The 21,354-nt window shown below is 31.4% G+C and overlaps 1 protein-coding gene across 2 annotated transcripts in view; it reads right to left on the bottom strand.

The window, feature by feature from the left end:
- LOC130901722 (proton-coupled amino acid transporter-like protein pathetic) overlaps positions 1 to 20,769 on the bottom strand; it is a 39,857-nt gene extending 19,088 nt beyond the window's left edge. The window contains exon 1 of one of the 2 annotated variants that reach the window (XM_057813280.1): positions 20,404 to 20,769. The gene's annotated coding sequence lies outside the window, so the exon portion shown is untranslated. Of the gene's footprint in view, positions 1 to 14,439; positions 14,770 to 20,403 lie in introns of those variants that run through there. The other variant, XM_057813279.1, reaches the window with a different exon arrangement.
- Positions 20,770 to 21,354: the final 585 nt, after the last annotated feature.

A 21,354-nucleotide genomic window follows, 5' to 3' on the forward strand; every position in this document is an offset into this window, starting at 1 on the left:
GGACTTTATTTAGAATATTTTATTTAGATCAATGTATACCTTTTGTCATGGGAAACTGATGTAATTATTACAAAGAAAAGAAGGAATGGAATCGATTTTCATCTTGTTCGATTGGTTTCGACACGGTTAATTCAACTTTTGTTATAACACCTTTGAAATTGATTATATCGTAAAAATATCACAACACTTTTTAAAATCTAACAAACTAAAAACGAAATTAAACAGCAACGCTATCGGTACATAGAAATATTCTAATTCAACGTTTTGAACCTACAGGTACATGGTCTGCTGCTTTGGTCGAGAAATTGGCAAAAGTAAAATGGTTCTCGAATCAGATAAGATTTCATTTTTTTTCCAGAAATCGAGATCGAATATTTTTTTCCTTTCATAACTGAAATGTGAAAATAATTGAAGTCGATATTTGGGAAATTAGATTATCTTTTATAAGAATGCGGATTAAAAATCTCCACTAACGTTATTTTATGATATCCATTTGATTTCATATTTTATTTCTAAAATATTTATTATGTATCAAGTTAAGTTGGAGTTTCTGGAACCGTTTTTGATTGTGTTTATACGACGTCTGGCTATTGAATAACGAGACTGGTTACGAAAAAGGGTTTTATTATAAAAATTATTCTACATTCGAATGTTCCCCTTCAATATGCTTCCCTCCTTTTTTCAATTGATCGAAGCAGTGCTGGAAGTCTTCTGTGGTGAGGGCCTTTAGTAACTTTGTCGTTTTTTGCTTTACCGCTTTCTTCGACTTAAATTGGGTCCCTTTCTAAGCAGATTTTATTTTCGGAAACAAAAAATTGCGCAAGATGCCAAATCTGCTGAGTACGGCGGATGCTAGCACTGGAGTGCGCTTACTGGCCAAATACTGTTTCACAGATAGCGCATTATGGGCAGGTGCGTTGCTTTGGTGCAAAATCCACAAGTTGTTCTTCCCCAACTTGGGCCGTGTTTTACGAACTCGTTCTCGCAGTGTTGCCAAAACTGACAAATAATAAGTCTAGTTGACAGTATGACCTTCTGGAACTTATTGAGTCATAACGATACCATTAATCAGCATTGCTTTGAATAATTTTGATTTGCTCTTTCGGCCCTCAATAAAGCGCTTACACCACTCAAAAACACGCGCGATAGAGAATTGTCCCATAGGCCTCTTGCCACAATTTATAGCACTCGGAGTTTTTTTCAACTCAACGAGAAATTTGAGATTGATACGTTACTCCTATTTTTCGTTACACATGGTTTCCGGCAAAGCACGTTCGTTTCAAACCGCTACTGCACAAATACTATTATAGTGACGGAAACGTGTTATGGGCCGTGCATAGACAAGATATCTAGATACCCAACGCTCTACTCGTTTTTTACCCTACCTGTATAGGGCGACCTCTAGGCGCGCAGTCTCGTTATTCAATAGCCAGACCTCGTACTAGCACTACACCATTACACCATACAAGTGTAAATGTGATGGTGTAAACAGTGTATTCAGTATGTATGTATGCAAAAAAGTGTCCCAATTTCCAACTAGGTCCGTATGGGTCTCCAATTTAATGCTACATCATCACATAACTGACTCACTGATTTATTAGTTGTTATTGTACTTTACGTAATTCAAGCTCATTTTTCAATAATTGATTGATAATTTTGTGGTATAAATCCCTTTTGGAGTGGTTTTCAACTCATAATCAACTTGATGATTTTTATAATAAATATACTCGTAGTATTGAGCACAAAACTATACAACCTTAAATTTAAACATGTATTGCATCTTTTCATAAATACTTTGATCAATGGATAAGAAATTGTTTTATTTTACAATTTTGTACTTCTGAATTAAATACATCATGAATATTTTAATTGTTTCATTCTAGGGAAATTCATGAATTTGAGAGAAACTAGAAGAGCGAGGAACTATTGCTTTTTAAAAATTAATAAAGTTGAACTCATTTTCTAATTGTTTTTAGAAAAAAAAACTGCATGGCCAGATGAGTTTGTATAAAAAGAAGTTGTAGTGAATATCAATTGAAAAATACTTTATATGAATCGAATTATTTTATTATAAAAACTTTTGGGTTCAAAAAAATATTTTAAACAATAAAGAAAAGAATGTGAATGAAAACTGTAAGAGATGTATAAAAACCACAAACGTAATGCATCGATAAAATCCACCGATATCGTGTTTTGAATCACTAGTAAAACCGGAAATTTCTGCCACAAAACCAATACACCTTCAATCTGAAAAGTAAATCGGTAAAATGGATTTTCCGCTTTACATCATCTCATTAATAATATTAAATAGTGAACCAAGAAATTAATTGGAGTACGTAATATTAGTCATGGACATCACAAAAATGGACGAGTTGTATAAGTTTTGTCGGGGTTCCCGCAGATAGTTGCTTGCGCAGAATACTGGTTACATGAAAATAAACCAATTTTTATTGAAAAATGTAGAGTTATTAGCAGATATGACAGGGGTAATTCAGGTCAAGGCGGAATACTAATTTTGTCTTCCGCGGAGAACTTATCGGCTGTATCAAATTACGATTTTTTACTAGTAGAAAATGCTCATGAATTCTTCATAACTTACAACAAAACTATCGATTTATACATTACTTGTATTTATAGACCACCTAAATCAAATATTCAATCATTTTTCGAGAATCTTCCAAAATTACTCGACGCTCTGCCTACTAAGAGTAGAAGAGTTCTACGCGGGGATTTTAACTTTGACTTTTCTAAAGATTGTGCCGTTCAGACAAATATGTAGGTGGATTTACCAGCTCGAATTATTAAAACAACTTCCTTAATCACCCTAATCATCACAAATCATGAACTACAAAAGGAACACGTACTTACTTATTACAACAATTGCATCTCGAGAGTTAAAACTTCGTCGAAAGAAACTTGGTCAGTTATCAATTATTTGAGAAACAACACACGCTCAACAAACTCTATTGTCCTCGACCCAGACGAACTTAACAATTATTTCGTGAACGTTAGTAAGAATATTAGCACTAAAATATCCCTAAGTCTTTCTTTTCTCGTTCCTGAATAAATGACAGTATCTTCCTTAGACCTGTAAATAAATCTGATTTATAGCAAACCATACTCAGCACTCAAAACAAAACTTTCTGCGGCATCGATGGGTTCTCAGCTTAGTTATTTTTGGATTTTCCAGAAGTGATGCTTGCAAGATCAACTGAGAGATCCATTCATGCCTACCCTACTAGAAGAAAGAATTTGGACATTTACCTCACATCTTCAGCGTCAAAAAATTATCCTTCGGAATTATAGATACATTTAATAAGTTGAAACAAGCATTTCTGCTTGAATAACCTCATTACACTGTGGCAGAATTCTACAATTTACCATAGACTCAACAGACTAGCATAATTCAATTTAGTGTGAAGTAAGATATTATATAATTATCTCTCTATTTTATTCAAGTGAAGTTTCATGTTTGAAACTAACACTTCTTACATCAAATCAAAATTGGAAATTTCGTACTAGGATTATACGTATCCTTGGTTCAGAAAAAATATTCAGTTGGTCTCCACTGATTCTGTTTGTACAAACAGAAAAAGCTTCTGAATGGCTCAGAATAACACCTGAAAAGTTGAAAGGTATGGGGGAGAGAGCTTTAGACTTATTTATTAAAATATGCAGCTTGGGATAAGGCGAAAACATCAGTAGCCTCGATACTACCAATTTTCAAATCAGGACGTAGCAAGCGATGTAACAACTGCAAAGGAATAACTTTATTGAATACCGCAAAGGCAGAAGGGTTCAAGATCATATATTTTTTATCAAGCAACTTATAGATAAAAGTGTCTGCTGAGAAACAGGTGCATTACTTGGATTTACTGATATAAAAAAAGTTTTTGACAAAGCAACTAGTGTCAATAAAGACTTTTCTAACAACAAAAGGAGTAATACAAATTTGTGACTTGAGTCTATTGCTTTTCAACATATTTATAGATAATTTAATAAGTATCTGCTCAAATAATATTATTCGGTAGGGTCCAAATCGTCTTCTTCGTCACTGTATCTCTCCGTAGTTGTTCTCAGTGAACTCGTTATGAGGTTGCTGCATTGATGTAAGAACTGTTGCAGCTCTAACAACAGATAACTTCTTTCATTTTTAAGCAAACTAGAACCATTGTGCCTCTGTAGGAAATGTTTCGAGTTTCAGTCAAAATTTTTGAGATCCAACCAAGAAGATTCTATAATATGTTTGCATGGAATATTTCATCAATATCCCTCCTCGTACAGTCTAAATTATCATATACTATTTTATAATGATGGACTGTTAAAATAGTTAGCTTCTTCTGATTTTTCATCAGACCTAAATTTTTTCAACTCTATTTGGGTGTCCCTTTTAAGCTCTTTCGAGCGCAGGGCTTAACAGAAGATTTTCTATTAGGAAACTGAAACCAGAAAAGATAACAGGATGTTGTCTCTATCCTGGGTACCTTAATAAACTCAAACATGGTTGCAGATTTTGTAGATTGAAAGAAGAAATATTCTACCATGTAGTTGTCAAATAGAAGGTACTTAATTATTTCAGAAAACTTAACAAAATAGTTTTTCGGAGATAATCATCGGAAAGTATGTAGAGAAGGGGGCACATATTGTTTTCCAAAAATGTGATGACTAATGTTCCAAATATATAGTGAAATTATAATACGTTTCAGAAATTCTAATAATAAAACAATATATTTTATTATCTGGTTGTAATTATGAAACTACCTTGTCCTCATTGTCAGTGATTACGTAATACATCATGAATACACAACAATATCCCTGTTATCCAGCTAATAAAATCGCAAATAAAAAATAAATTATATAATTAATCAAATTTACATAATAGTGATCCCCGTAACACAAATTACAACTACTGTAATAGATAACTGGGTTATTAACAAAAAATAAGGACAAGGTGAAATCAGTAGCTTAGTATTTAGTTTATATTTATCGATATATTATGCAATTCGCGAATCAATTTAGCGAAAACTACTACAATAAGGACCAGTTTCATGTCAATAAATTTCAAATATAAATACCTCCATTAATATCAAGGTAAATTCAGATTGTGCAGATAGTGAAGATAAATTATTATGTACACCTCCAAAAATAAGGCAAGTAGCTAATGTTTCTATAAAGAATTTTTTTCCGAAAACAAGTAGAAAGGTGTATACAAAATTTTTAAGATTGAGGTGGCAGTAAGAATATTATTGCTTACAGAAAATAGGCATTCGGTATATTTTAACTAACTTACTACTAAACATAAAGCATCGTCTCTATGAACTTTGACTCCATGCTTAAAAGCACCCTCAACATATATAATGGAATCAATATAAAATAATTTATTTAAAATTACGTGCGTTTCTTGAACTCCAATCAGAAATACTTATAGCTTGAAATGCAAAAGCTTTTTCGCCAGAACAACTTATTAATGTGTTCAACGAAGTTCCTGATGAGAAATATATGGCGATAAGCGGAGCGGAACTCTTAATAGTTTTGTTGATAAATTTTCTTTGTTTTTACATATGAAAAATATGTATATATATCAAACAAATTATTCGTAGCTGCAATGTATAAAATAGAACTATAAATTTCACTTAAATTATTTCTCCTTTTTATGTACTTATGTGAACCATTTCTAAAAATTCTTGCTATTCAAAAAGGACAAACTGTGTTGAAAAGAAATAATTAATCGTAAAAAATGATAAACAACATATTCAAGTCAAGGATAAATAGATACTATAATCAATTAAGAAAAAAAACAGCAACTACACATAAAACTATTTTACTTACTATCTGTTCAAGGACATTCCCAATAACTATCGAATTATTTCAATAAATATGATATTAGTATAAGTTATAGACATCTAATTATTTAGAAAATAGACTAAAAGTTCATCAATATGTAAAAAAAATAAAATTGCATTAACGAACAAAGAAAAAACATAGTGTCGAAGCGTCAATATTATATACGAAATTTCAATCGATAGGTCTAAAATCATAAAAGATTTCTACTATTCACATTTGAAATAATTTATAAATTCAATATTTCGAAAATGTTTTCTGCCGTTCTTCAAAGGAGAAGACAACTACTTTCCTGGCTAATACCATGAAGAATACTGAATTACATCTCCTCCGAAGAACGTATGTCATCGACAATCCGCCAAAATTGGCATCCCTAATGGCTAGCAATTACGAGAGGGTCGTAACCCCCTACTAGTTTTGACGTTGATGCGTTTCTACAGAGTGGCGTAACGACCTCTTGATCGGAGTCTCTAAACCGAACTGAACAAGGAATGACAAGCCAATATTTCAAATCATGAAATTTGAAATTGAAGGTGTAAATAGATATTATGTTTTTCAATTACTGAGCATGCCACATATATCAACTAACAATTTAATTTACGTATCGCCATCTACTGCTCGAGATCTACTTGACCAATGGTTCGTACTAAAGAATGTTACGCCAATCTGAGGAGACGCAACAACTTCGAAACTAATCAGTGGTTACGACCCTCTACTTGTAATTGCGTGTCATTTGGGATGCCGATTTCGACGGATTGTAGATGACATCATGCTATTTGGAAGATATGTAATTTAATATTGATAGTAGATGCTGGAAGGAATAAAACTTGAGCAGCAAAATTCATCCGCATGAGTTATGACTTATTTCCACATATTGAATATCAACTATTAATCATTCAATTTTATTTTTGATTAATCTTATAAACTTTATCTTCCTTTTATTCTAAATACTTATACAAATTTTCAAACACATTGTTGATAGTTTGATGGATGAAAGAAGCCTAAATACTTCAAAGAGTTGTTATCCAATTGGGATCAATCTCGTTTTCCTGAATTTTCTAGCATTTATTGAACCATGGATTAGATTAACTTTTTTGAACATGCTTCTGATATAGCAATCCTTGATTTGTTAGTAGATTTATCCGTACTATTTGAATTCCTCTGTATTTTATTATCTACGGTTACCACTTTGATCCCTGGTCACTTTTATCGGAATGTCAAAGAGGATTAAGACTGTCCTTCTATAAATTACAATCGTAATCGTTTTATCCGCAGGCGTAAATTTTTTTGATAATTATCATTGACTATTTTGAAAAAGAAAATAATATCAATGGTGACAGTGCAAGAAACAAGAAATCAAGTAGAAACGGCTGGATTTCGTTCAGAAAAAAGTGTGTTATAAAGACAAAGCTTCAACTCACGAAGCTGTTACTGTAGTGGCTGATTGCTACACCTCATGCACCCTACTCACCAGATTTAGTCCTATAGATTTATTACTTGTTTCCAAAAAATAAAAGATGAAGAAGTTGACTAGTTAGTACTAGAAGTTAGTGTCTATCGAGCTTATTAGAAATCACTGGACAAAGTAAACAGAGCTAAAAAAGCTTATTATATAAATATATTTTTTTCCAAAATTTTTTGTTTCAATTGTAAGGGCGAATACCTTACTATTTGGTTGGTAATTTTCAAACATCTTGCCTTTTTGGTACACTCTATTTTCAAACAACTCAATTAAACATTGTCGAAACTATTCAACTATTCTGAACTCAACTTTTGCACGTAACACAACTTCATTGCTTCACTTTATATTAGAGGATATTTTTGTGTGACTGAATAATACAGTTTGGTAAATAAACTGAAATGAATAAATATGAGTCTCAATTAATCTCACCCTCTTCACTACTTCATTCAATGTCCTAATCGTTCAGTAAAAGTTTAATTTTCAACTCCAAACAATAATTGTATGCTTCAAAATAAGATTGCCAAATATTTCCTTTATATTTTTATTTTTTATAAGTATGAAGAATTGAGGTGAATCGGAAAACAAAGAGCCGAATAAAAAAACTTTATCAAATGGCCAAATGTTATTCAACGGCACGATCAAGAGGAAATCTTGTTGTTAAATAATTGATAATTAAAATCCTTTTGATGAATTGAGCTTACTGAAAAACGAATACCAACTCATATCGCCAGTATCTAAAGATTAAGATTTGTCTATATTTCAAAAATAAATTCAAATTCGTAGTAACTTCGCAGTTGTGCTAGATAGTCTGTGTAAACGATTCTTATATCAAATTAATTTGTCTGAATGAAATAACGTAATGGTGCCAAGTTTAAAATCGTAAATTTAGAAATAAATTCATATTTTGAGTGGGAGGTCAACATGCATTAGTTGATACAATTTTCTCAGACGTAGCTAGAGTTACGAAATATTTCAAAATTTTTTTGGATAATAAATTAATAAACATTAGACAGCTGTTGACTTCAAAGATTATTTGAATTAGACTAATTATGATCAAAAGGTACTGAGAGTTCCAAATAAACTATGTTTATTGATTTTTCAATAAATTAATTTTATCTGTTTTAGAATATCAACAATTTGACATTTACTCAAGTTCTTGGAAAGGCAATTTAAGTGAAAAGAAGGAGAGGAGAAAAGTTGAAATATTAGAAATATTTATACAATATAGGAATTAAAACACGTCATTAATGTTATTTCTTAAACTCAATACCAATAGAAGACCTCTAATACCACAATGAACTTCTCGTTTTGTATAATCTTGACCAGTTCGAATCAATCTGTTAGTTTTTTTTTTAATTATTCAAATCAAAATCTTGTTAAATATAAAGTAATAAGTGAATGGGATGTGCATGTCCATTCTATTAAAAAAATCAAAACTGCAAGAGCTACGACAGATTAGTTGAACATTAATCAAGAATCACACGTAATAAAAGATATTACAATAATCGTCCGAAGGTTTAATTTACAACCATACAAACGTTGAGTGAAAATCGACAAAGAAAGTATGAACATTTGCTAGTTTTTCCATTCGAAGGATTATAGTCAAAGCTTCTTAGCATTTAATCTGAGCCTTCACTCGGATTAGGAAATTTTTAATGTTACTAACATTAAATGGCCCCGTGAATGTTGCATATAAATGATAATGTTTGGGTCTAATTCTATAAAGAGTACCATTGTTTTATTTTCTTTTTACCATTCTGTTTTTGTTTATTGACGACTCAGTACATTTTTATAATAATTAGATATAATTTGTTAATAATTGTAAATACATTCCTGCAAACAAACGTTTAAAGCTGCCGTGACTGCAAGATATGTGAAATTGAAATTGAAGAAAAAGACAATTAATGAGCCAACGGTTTAGTGTTGGTTTAATAATCGTTTTAGTAGTGACACTTGAAGATCATTGGCGCTAAGGTCGTCCATCTACGTGGGATTGAGATTACAAGGGAAGCAGTGGAAAACTATCCTAGTACCAGTACTCGTCAATTATCGGACTCACTTCTAAAGATACTTTACATCGCCAATCAAAATCAATAGGTAAGATTTATAAAAGTTGTCGAATAGTGCCACATTGATTAAGCGAGAATCAAGCGAAACTTCGAGTAGAGGTCGTTTTGTTAGACGCATTGTTGCTTGTGATGAAAAGTGGATATATTTAAACAACCCGAATGTAGAAGATCAGTGGTTAGAGAAAGGGAAATTATCAGAACCCGTCGCAAAGAGAGATAGATTCGAGTGGAAAGTCTTGTTGTGTCTGGTGGAATTATGACGGCTTAGTGAACTTCGAAATCATTCCACATACTGCGAAATTTACGCGGAGTAAAATCGAAGAATTTGTCGTATGGGAATCCTATCACATTCAGTATTGAGTCTGGATCTTGCATCGTGAGATTACTATTTATTCATATCCATGGCGAAAATATTGCGTGAGAAAAATTGATATCAAAGAATATGTTGAAAATACAGTGCGACAATTTTTTACATCTAATCCAAAGAATGGTTTTACTAAGGTCTCAAAGGAATGTGTAAATAATCGTTAGGCTAGGTAAAACTATATAATTTGATGAGCTATACTTCAAAATATTAAGGCTTTCTTTTGTATGATTATTTAATGAGCAAACTGAATACTAAAAAACAACATTAATTATGAGACACCTTCTTGCATCAGTTGCGTTACAATATTTTATTATTTGTGTCAATGACTCGTTACATATTCCAATTTTCCTAAATTTCAGACGATACTTATATAAAATAACGATATTGTGAATAAATATTTCAATAAATATTCAAGTTTTATTTTATAACCATATAGACAGTTTGATGTATGTAAGTGTTATTAAAAATTTAGGCACTCTGTTTCAAAATAAAATTGCTTTTGACTATTTACAATGACTGAAAGCACATATCCTAAAACTATAAAACAATTGCAGAGAAACATGTAGTTGAAAAATCACAACTTAATTATTTCATAAACGAAGGTCCTGATGAGAGATATTTGGCGACAAAAGTAGTAAATCTTACAATATTTTAATCGTTTCTATTATGAGTTCAATTACATAATTTATTATAGATTGCTTTGAAAATGAGCATTATGGATGCTTTTCGTGTAGCAAAATTGTATTCTATTGCAAATGTTTATATTATAGGTAAAAAATATTTTATTCTTCCTCTTACTGATATATTGCAAATAATATTATTCTTTGAGTCTTAACATGGAAAACATAATTCATAAAGAATGCCATTGATCAACTTGGAATAATAGGCTGTATTTTCTATACAGGGTATTGCTTCCGCCGCTCGTCAGAAACTTTATCAATGGATGCATGAGGGTTTATAACTGCTTAGGTACGCCATGACCAAAAAATCCTGATTGTTTATTCTTCCTCAATATCAGAGTACTTGGCAATTTTGACAACGTTGTTCAAATACATCCTCATACGCATTCATCAATTTTTATGTTGTATGAACTGTATTTGTACAAGGATACTACACTTTAACCTCGCGGTATCCGTCATAATGACGCAATTTCATAAGCGGCAATTATATATTATCTTCGAATTAATAATTTACATATGGCGACCTATTGCAGTTATTTGTCATAATTCTAAAGGATTTTTTGAATTAATATGTTCTTTACCATTTGTTTTGTAGCAACAATAAGAACCAACATTATATGTTCCATTAACAGTCAGACCCCTGCGTAGCCAGAACTAATTTTCGGAAGGGGGTAACACTCCATAATTAATAATCAAAAATTTACAATATTTCTTTTTAGTCTATTCTTTAGTTACCTATAAGATGGAGCGAATATTTAGCTAATACGATAAAGTACTGTGAACTCGCTCAGTCAGCGGATCATTGATTCAACTATTAATAAAATAAGAGAACGATTCAAAGTTTCAAATGCAACAAAAAAGTCACAAATTTAACAAAAAACCCGAAGCAAATATACAAAGCTATCCAAAATATACTTCCCACCTCTTGTGTTTGGAACCGTTATACAGGTTTTTTTTTAGAAAAAATTGTTCAGATTACGAGGTCTGGCTATTAAATAACGAGACTGTGGGATGAAAACGAGTAGAGCGTTGGGTATCTAGATATCTTGTCTATAAACGTCCCAAAACACGTTTCCGTCACTATTATAGTATTTGTGCAGTAGCGGTTTGAAACGAACGTGTTTTTTTCTCGTTCCGAAAACCGTGTGATGAAAAACAGGAGCAAAGTATCAATCTCAAATTTAAATTGAGTAGTTAAATAGTTAAATTGCAAAAAACTACGACTGACTGCTATAAATTGTTGCAAGATGCCTATGGAGACAATTCTCTATCTCGTGCGCGTGTTTTTGAGTGGTGTAAGCGTTTTAGTTTCAACTCCGGTAACAGTAACCAAAATCAACCAAATTGTGCATGCAGATCGTTGAATGAGCATCCGGATGATTGCCGAGTGAGTGAACGCCGATAAGAAACATTTTACACGGGGAATTACACATGGCAAAAGTCTGTGCGAAGCTGGTGCCAAAAATTTCACTCCTGTCCAAAAGCGTCAATGGGTCTGCTCAGATTTCTTTGAAAGGTTAAAAAAATATCTGCTTTGAAAGAGAGCCGATTTGCGTGGATGGAAGCGGTAAACCAAAAAAAGTCAGAGCTTCTAAAAGACCTCAGCAAAGAAGACTTCGAGCACTGCTTCGATCAATTGAAAAAAAGGATAGAAAGGTGAGTGGCGATAGGAGGGTAGTCTATTGAAGGGGAGCATTTAAATGTGGAAAAATTTTTATTATAAAAAACTTTCTCATAACCAGTGTCGTTATTTAATAGCCAGACCTCGTATACTTGAGTTCCCAATCTAATAGAGTCGCACTTTGTTTAGATAATGTTGTAAGCTTTCTATGTAAGATTTTGTATTCAATTATGTCATCTGTAAAACTAACATTCTCTTTTCATTTAGAGGCCCCAACAATATTCCTATTGACCTGTCAGTATACCCATTCGTACCATGGTTGGTGAAATAATCGGTATTTGAAAAAACTCAATTTCCGAAATAAAAAGGTAGATACACATCAGATCTCACGATTTTCACAAATTTTGTTAGTTTCATTGTTCTTAACATAATTTCTGTTTGGAATGGATACAGATGCTCATCTTTTCAAGCTTCTGTTTCTTTATATTTGTTATATTCGGAGGCAAGTTCTTCTGGCAATTAGAATCAAAATTATAGATATGAGTAGTAAGTTGGAAAATTTATATTACTCAATCAATTAACAACTCGACATCATTTTCAGAACCATTATGCATCAAGCTAAGTATGAGAACTTTTTCATTTAGCTTAGCTTTGTGAATCGTTAAAGTGCAAGTATTTTAACGATATAATTTGGTTTGAAAGCATTCCATATGATCGTTTTACCATTGATCAATGTCGGCAAATTTTTTTTGTATTACTTTTGTGGAAAATTGTCAGTAGCTACATTTTTCCATATTTCGTTTAAGGTTTTACTAATTTTACAGTAACAAATTCTTCTTATAACCGAATTTTCAACTAAAAAATTTTGAAAAATGTCATTTGATCAGTCATGGTAAGAATGGTATGTAGGAAGTAAACACTGAAAGTCTTGTGGAGTGCAAAAGTATTAGGTTATATATTATACATTATGTACAACGAAACTTCTCTTTTTTATGCATCTTGAGAATAAAATAATATATAACATTTTTTTATCAGTTAATTTCAAATAGAAATTTCTAGATCTTGACTGTTATTATTGGATTTATGTTCAAATAAAATGAGAAAACTGTTGATTACGGTACTAAAAAAGGTGAAATTGTAAGGCGAAATAAATTCCAAAGTAATTGTTTACCTTGGCGGTATGTATAGCCAATTAAATTAGAATAGTTTTGCATATCGTTGATATATTACATCATTCAATAACTCGTGTGATTGACACACAGATGGCCCTGCCATTGTCAAATCCATATGTCGTTTAGGAAGTACCAGCTTTCAAAAGACTATATGTAGAATTTCATGACATTTCAATTAGTCAGAAAAAAGTAACAGCCATTCAGGTGAAGTTAATTTTGTTATTTTCAAAACAATGGATTCAAAACAATTCCGTCTGTTAATTTATCATTGTTTCTTGATAAAAAATACTGTATAACTCAGCAATGGCTTCAAAAGAGTTATCCGGACTCTACTCTATCGAAAAGAACTAAATTTAAACGTAGTCAGACACCGATGATGAACGTTCTGATCGCCCAATTGTGCTGTTTACTCCAGAAAACATGAAAAGTACACAAACTGGTTAAATCTAATCGTAAGCTCTAATTGCGTTAGATAGCTGAGGCAGTAAAGATATCAGAAGGAGGTGTTTTCACAATTATGCATAAACATTTGACCATGGGCTTTTTTCAAAGTGGGTACCGCGTTTACTCACAGACAATAAAAAAGAACAACGTGTTGATAATTCAGAGCCGTGCTTCGCCATAGTTACATGTGATAAATCATATTTTAGAGACATTATGTGACAGCACGTGATGAACCGATTACATAGAATTGTTGGATCGTTTGAATGCAAAAATCAAGAAAAAACGGCCTCCTATGTCGAAGAAAAAACCACTGTTTCACCAAAAATTGCTTCTTTCACCGTATAGTCCAGATTTGGCCTCCAGTGACTACTGGCTATTCGCAAACCTCAAATAATGCTAGTCGGTAAGAAATTCAGCACGGAGAAATTATTGTATTGCTCTTGACAGAGATTATATTGATAAATAAAATCAATTTTTGGCAAAAAATTTGTATTTCTTAGTTAGTCTTACACTCAATACATAGTAAGACTCAATAAGGTCGACTTATTGAGTGATGTGTTAATATTTTACAGTGAATTTGAAAAAAAATATATTTGATAGTATGAGAGAGTTAATATGAAATATTTATGCTAAACATCAACATTGTTATTTTCATTTTAGCAAAATACAAAAATGAGAGTTCGTTTATTAATTTCGCAAATTTTCGAATTAAAAAATTAATTTGCATATTAAGTATTTATTACTAGAGCCATAGCTTTGATAAAAATTTCATAATATACTTACTAAATATAATTGGTAGGAGAAATCCATAAAATTTGGGCACCCCACACTTACTAACCACTGACTGTCGCGTGAAAGAGTAAATTTTGGTTTCCAATGAGGGTCTCACTACCTTATTTACAACTTTGAGAACAATTCAGGTATCTAAATATATTTAGAATAGTATACGGTTGCCAAAAACATACTAGCGAAGAACGAATTTTTTAGAAAATATTACATTTTCAACGTTTCCATTATTGTCAAGTAGATTTAAAAAAAAAATAGAAGCGTTATTTCAGTAGCGAGTCCACGTCGAGGTTATGTGTCTTATTTATCTGCGAATGTGGGTTCGATGGAGGGGATAAGTCACATTAAAAATTGTGTTTATATACACAGAAAGTATTTTAGTTTTAGTTTAAAAATATCAACACAGCAGAAATAACGAAATTTGATTTGCTGGCAAATTTTCAATGGAACGAAAAATATTTCTTCCAGGTTCTTGTAGTTTTTTTTTGGTATATGAACCACTAGACATAAATTACGTATAACCAAAAATTTCATTAGTGTAAAGATCAAAATTGGAAGTCAAAAGACAAAGAGGAATTTGTGTATAATTAATTCAGTGTATACAGAGTGTAGCATCTAAATTTGATATCGAGTAAGCTTAGTATTGTGAACTTTTCGTACAGCGGGAATTATTTTCTTCTGCTAATTGAGATAAAAACCAAAAGATGTTTCACTTCTTCCTAAAAAATCAGACAATACAACTCAAAGTACTCTACATTATACTGATCCATAGAGCGAACGTTCAAATGTTGCTAATTCTCTTTTATGCATCTGCTTATCTTTTATACAGATTCTTTTATATCAAATGAAAAAGTACGTCAAAGTCAATCAAAAGTAAAGTTTTTTGGTACTAAAATATGAAACTGTATAAATTTAATAACAAAAGTCCTAGATGTAGACAAATCGAGTTTTAATAGTAATATGATAATATGATAATCCTTTAATTATGATAATAACTTAAACGAAATGTGTTATTATTAAGATGAAAATAAATCTCGTAAAAAATATTATTTTTAAATAAATGTGAATTGGAACGAAGTCTTTGCCAGCTAGATTATGAGAGTTGTCATACTGGAATTGTGAGAAATAAAACACCAAAGGGTACTAATTCTAATATATTCCGAGCTTTCGCATACTTATATATTCATAGTCTGGGATTGAAATTATGATTAAGCACAATATAAAAATATGTATAAAAGTATAACAATAATATAATTCATGTAAGTAATTTTTATTACTCTTATATTTTGATACAAACTTTTACATTATACTTGACAATAATATCAGTCCCAGACGATGAATCCATAAGTAATCGGAAGCTCGGAATATATTAGAGTTAGTACACTTGTTTGGTGTTTAAACTTGCCACAATCCCACTACGACAACGCTTTTTTTAAATAAACATATTTTAAATAAAATCTTTATCACTTCAACTTCAAAATAAATCTCTTGCAATGATTTAGTATCATTTATAGCCAGCAGCCATCTTAAAACGTTATGAGTCATTTTGAATAATTCTCAATGAACAATATACATGATGCACAAAAACATGAGCACAACACAACTACAATGTATCATCTCATCAAAGAAACTCTAAAATGTATTACAACAATAAATTATCCAATTTTGTGTCAAATCCACTAACTTGATATCTACTAACGCTAGCAAATCCATCTAGGGACTTAAACTTAAATTAGAAAATTGATTTAACCTTGGGTCATCTGTGTGAATCGTCTAGAAAATAAGTGATTTGTATTCGCATTCATCGTTAAACTGCAGGTCTCTTCTATCTATGGTAAATGGAGGACATAACACAGGGAAAAGTGAGAGGTGCCCGAGCATATACATGGTACATGAAGAAGAAGAATTCTTGTCATCCTATCTTTCGAAAAAGATCAGTGATTGTTGGTTTGGATGAGAGGGGTATACAATTAGCAGATCTTGAATAGCACAAGCTGAATATATATATATATATATATATATATATATATATATATATATATATATATATATATATATATATATATATATATATAGCTATTAATAGAACAGAAACTGCATCAAGTGATAAAATTAACAAAAAAATAGATCTTAAAACAAAATGTAAACTTAGTATGCAGAAGGGATTTGTTAGCAGTTATCAAATAACTATAATAAAAAGTATTGTTATATATGACGGTCCTTGTGATAATTATGATGTTGTTTACTTAAAACGGGTTGCCAACTCAAAAATTTGACTACCAGATCAAGACCCCGGATTCTAGAGTACAGAACTCGGGCAAGTCAATAGGTTTTTTCAAACATAGTCTAACAAAAAACAGTTAAAAATATTATAAACTACCTTTCTATTTATTTTCAGAGTTTAAAATTTAAATTTAGTCATAATTTCAATAGCAACTAACAAAAGAGAATCTTATTACAGTTTGTTACAAACTATTGTATTAATCAATTCGTCGGTTGATCGTAGCGTGCAAGCCCAATGCGTGTGTCGCTAGCAGCCCAAAACTTCAAATTTTTTAAATTTAATCCGGACTACGAATAAAGCCCGGCCCGGACGTTCCTCCGATACCCTTTAAGCTAGTATAAATCCGAGGAAACCCGAACGGATGGCAACCGTACATAGGACAGACATGTCGATATTTGAGAAATAGATCAGGCGTTGAAACAAATTGAAAAATCCCTGAAATAGAATCGAAAACCAAAAAGAGAAACCTGGTAAAAATTGTCAATTGAAAGTTTTTGATTTTTCATGTTTAATAATTGGTTACAGTGCACCAAAATCAGTAGAATAAAAGCAATATATGATATGCTGTTTCTTCCTTCCTTCCTTTGTTTGCTTCTTTCTCTCATTCTTTCTTCATTTCTCTCTTTCTTTCCTTCTCCCTAATGTGTTTTTGTCACATATCTATCACGCCAACTTCACGAACGTACGTTAGTTTATACAATCTACTATCATATATTGAATCATATCGTGCATATAATTGTTCATTATTAATAGAAGGTTTTCTAGAAGTCAATGCTAAATGTGTTGGAACATCTCCAGCTGGCAATTTTTCAATTAGAAAACTTATAGTGGTTCTTCGTAAATCTATTATTATGTATTTGGTTTTTTTATACCAAAAAATGCTTTATTGTATTGCTTGAAAGACTAAAATTATCAAAATCAAGCGACATTAATAATTACAATAAACTATTATACTTTATGATATCGAGAATAAGGATTCCCAAGACCACAGTAACAAATTATGTTCATATCGAGTGTTGACTGAATGTTACATTATATCAGAAACGGCTTGCAAGATCTTATAAATTTTATTAGATTTATTCAATTAGAAAAACTAATTAATATTGGAGAGAGAGATAAGCTTGTAGCTTGGTAATTTTTCTGGGAGAGATAGTAAGATGTGGGATATGATTCATTTTAGGAATGGCTCTGATATAGGGAAAAATTTATACTGCAGGGCTGGGATTGGAGAAACTTTTGAGATGGTAATTGTTAAAGTTAAAAATTTTTTTTATTTCATTTAAATTGCTAATAAATAATACGAGAAATAAATGTTACGGTTATTAATTGATTGAACTCTATAAAACCAGATTTTTCACTTCATCTTCCGAGAAACACATTTTAAAAGTATTTCCTCACAATATGCTTATAATGAGGTGGATCTCCACTTTGTTGCAACTTAATAGTGACATTGTAGTCTAATCAAATCAATATATTTTGAAGAATTAATTTTCAGCCAGTAGGGAATCATTTTAAAACCTCTATTTGGTCTTAAATGTATGAAATCTGAGTTCAGTTGGTCAGCTCAACATTTGGTGGCTAAAAAACCGCAAAATTGTTTTTTACTTGAAGATGGAAAACGGTGCGTCGGACTAAAAACGTTATTCTATTTGAATATATGGAGAGTTAAATTCTGCCTCAATTGACATATAAAACTTCAAATTCAGTTAAGTGGTATAGCCAAAATCTAATGTTTAAAACGAAAAATAAAATCGTATTTTGGTGCAAACTTACATTCGCGGTTTTCCAAGACCACATATTTTGAAAACAGATGCTCGAAAAAACACGTGAAATAAAATTTGTAGAGTATAAAATTCTACGTATTATAACTGCCTCTGTTTTTTAATTCAGTCAATTTTGAAATACTATATTTTGCATCATTTTGAAGTCTCAAAATAGTGTGAGTAAAAAGTTGATTATGTTGAAAAGAAAGTGTTATTCTTAAAAAACACGTGGGATAAAAGTTGTGGAGAAAAAAATTTCACGTTACATAGATACCTTAGCTTTTAAATACATTTATTTGAAATTCGAAATTTGACATCAATTCGAAATCGTTTTTTTCGTCGTTTTGGGTAAATTCATGTTATTTAGGGTGAAAAACTGATCTGGTTGATGAAGAGGCCAGGTACCACCGCTTTTGCAGTATCAAGTTCCTGAAAAAAGATGCAATAACTGGATTGTTAGTTTGACGAACTGAAAATGACCCTTGCACTCATTTATTTGTGAATACATGGAAGAAAATGAAAACCATAAACTTTGTCAGAACTATCAGACTTCCAGGGCTTTGTCATAACTGCTAAATTCCTGATGAAAAAACTGAAAACAAAATTGTAACTTGCATAGTGAAAGTCGTCGCTATCCGCGAGGATATTAGGTCAGTGATTTATGGTCTTGATACTTACCCCAAAGTAGACGAAGTTTTGAAGGACATTGATAATGACATTCCAGAAACCCTCAAGGTACCTGTGCTATTGCTCACGCAATAATTAATCCCGCAAGACCGCGATCCTTGCTGTCCCCACAGCTCTCAGGACTTCAGTTATTTGAACCACTCCAATTTATACTCAGGTTATGCATATTACTTTAGCATTGCAAATTAATGAGAAGGGCTGATTTAGTGTAAAATTTTGATAGTTTTTCACCTTAAATAACACGAATTTACTCAAAACGACGAAACAACAAACGATTTCGAATTGATGTCAAATTTCTAATTTCAAATAAATGTATTTAAAAGCTAAGGTATCTATGTAACGTGAAATTTTATTCTCCACAACTTTTATCCCACGTGTTTTTTCAGTAGGAGTATCTATTTCAAAATATGTGGTCTTGGAAAGCCGCAAAATGTGAGTTCGCACCGAAAAAGGTTTTAACATTCGATTTTGGCTATACCACTAAACCGAAATTTGATTTTTTAAATGTCACTCGATGTAGAATTTAGTCTTCTGTATTTTCAAATGTTTTCCAGCTACAAGCAAAAAACTTAAAATAGTGTAATAGATTGGCAGTTTTTGGTTACTAAAAGTTAAGCTCACAACCTGGACTGGTGCAAACTCAGATTACATTTATTTATGAATAATTAGAGGGTTTTAAAATGATTTAAAGCTTGCTCCTCCCAACGGATTCTTTTTTGACTTTATTTTACTGGCCTATTGTCACTGAAAGTTATTAGAATGAGAATTAATCGAAAATACTGTTGGATCCGAGGCTAAGATCAAGTTTTCCGTATATTTATCTAGTACTCAAGTGCGACTAGTCTTCTAACACAAATATCTAAAGATCTGTTTTCACTTTTTTATATCCTTTCGTTATTTTTTAGCAAGTTACCAACAATTACAATTATTATAGATTTTACATGTGTCTCGTTAATTACTACATATATGACTATATCATTTAAAAAAATGCAGTGAGATCAGTTTGAAATAAAAACTTCATTATATCTCCCAAAAAAATTATAGCTCTGACAACAGCGGCAATAATATAAAAAAAACTATACAAAATAAAATAAAAAACGTAGAAGTTAATTGTTGCCTTTCATACTTCAAAAATCAGAGTAAATATTTGGCCAATTACAATGTTTACTGTAAATATTTTGAAGCAAAAAATAACAATTACATTATTAACTTAATGATGGTACTAACCTGTAAAATAACACAACCAATAACACTCCAATAAGTCAAAGAATAAAACACTGATTTCACTAATCTTAAAATGGCGACACGCTAATTATTGTTCTTATAGAAAGGCTGAAAGCAAAGTTGATCTTAAATCAAATATATTTCCAGATAAAAGTAGCTGCGTCACAATTGCAGAATAAATAATATTACTGAATAAAACATCTACCACCGTGTGATATAGACTACTAAATAATTAAGTTTCCCAAATACCGATTGCCAAAAAAGTAGCAGTCCTTAACATGCCAAGTGGAATTTTACATTTATTATTTGTTTATTTCACATCAGGTCGATGTTGTGGTACCATAAAATATATTATCTATTGACTTATTTAAAATAAATAAAAACTGTTATCCTTGATGTACCTTCATAAAATACAGAGTGGTGCATAAAAATCAAATTATTGAAATTGATTCGAGGAGACACAACGATATGTAGTTAATTAAAAATACTAATGTCAATTGGGTTTACGGTATCAAAAAATCTATTTCAACTGATAATATCAATATGACTAATGATATTATATGAAAAACTTAAATTAACTTCCAATGTAGTTTTCTCATTTCACCCACAACGAGAAGTAACATTGAAGGCAATTATTTGTGTACTTTATTTATATATTTATTCGGTCGCATCTACCACTGGGGTGATTATAAGGGTCTTATCATAATAGTGGATTGCGAGCATCGCATTCAAAAGCCAACCCATACGCCTCACTTCTGTCCGAGTTATTTATAAGTGAAATTCAAAATCCTTATGTAATATCTCTATAAAATGTCACAGACCGGCATTTCCAATACAAGTATTCTAAGGATCCTACATTTGCATTTATATATAACAAAAATTAGAGCAAGGTGTTTGCCTCGAATTCTCAGCGCAGTGCAAAAGTAGTGTCGAGTAGATTGTTGTGAGCGATTT

Source organism: Diorhabda carinulata, chromosome X, assembly GCF_026250575.1.
Source record: "Diorhabda carinulata isolate Delta chromosome X, icDioCari1.1, whole genome shotgun sequence".
Lineage (NCBI taxonomy): Eukaryota > Metazoa > Arthropoda > Insecta > Coleoptera > Chrysomelidae > Diorhabda > Diorhabda carinulata.